Genomic DNA, 760 nt, shown 5'->3' on the forward strand with positions numbered 1-760 from the left:
TTGGATGTTTGTGGCTTAAAGTTGCCTTCTAGCTCTCTTAGAGATTCGTTATTTTTTTAAATTCTTTTTTCCTTTTTCTTGTCTGCCTGAGATACCTCATAAAGACAATCTTTGAGTTCAGAAATTCTGTTTTCAGCCTGCTCTAATCTGTTGCTTAAGCTCTCAGTTGTGTTTTTTATGTCATTGAATGTGTCCTTCAGTTCCAGGAGTTCTGCTACATTCTTTTTTGAGTATTCACCTCTTTGTAAATTTCATCCTTCACATCCTGGATATTTTTCTCATTTCACTGTGTTTCCTTACAGAGTCCTCTTTTATCTCTTTGATTTTCAGGCACCAATGTAAAGACACAAAGATCATCAAAGAACAGAGAAATATATCACTACCAAAGGAAATAAAGAACAAATAATAGACACAGTGAAAGAGAAAATCTATAAAATGTCTAACAGAGAATTTAGAATAACCTCTTAAGGATGTTCAGGGAGTTACAGGAAAATATAGATAAAAAGTTAAATGATATCTTGAAAACAATACAGGAGCAGAACAAGAAACTTGACAAAGGAATAGAATCAATTAAATAAAACCAAATAGAAGTTCTAGAAATAGAGAATACTTCATCTGAACTGAAAAACTTGATAAAAAGCTCCAACAGTGGACTTAATCAAACAGAAGAATGAATCAGTGAGCTCAAAGAATGAACATATGAATCATCCAGTCAGAGAAGCAAAAAAAAAAAAAAAAAAAAAAAAAAAAAAAAAAAAAA

Source organism: Galeopterus variegatus, unplaced genomic scaffold (genome assembly GCF_000696425.1).
Source record: "Galeopterus variegatus unplaced genomic scaffold, G_variegatus-3.0.2 Scaffold4119, whole genome shotgun sequence".
Taxonomy (NCBI): domain Eukaryota; kingdom Metazoa; phylum Chordata; class Mammalia; order Dermoptera; family Cynocephalidae; genus Galeopterus; species Galeopterus variegatus.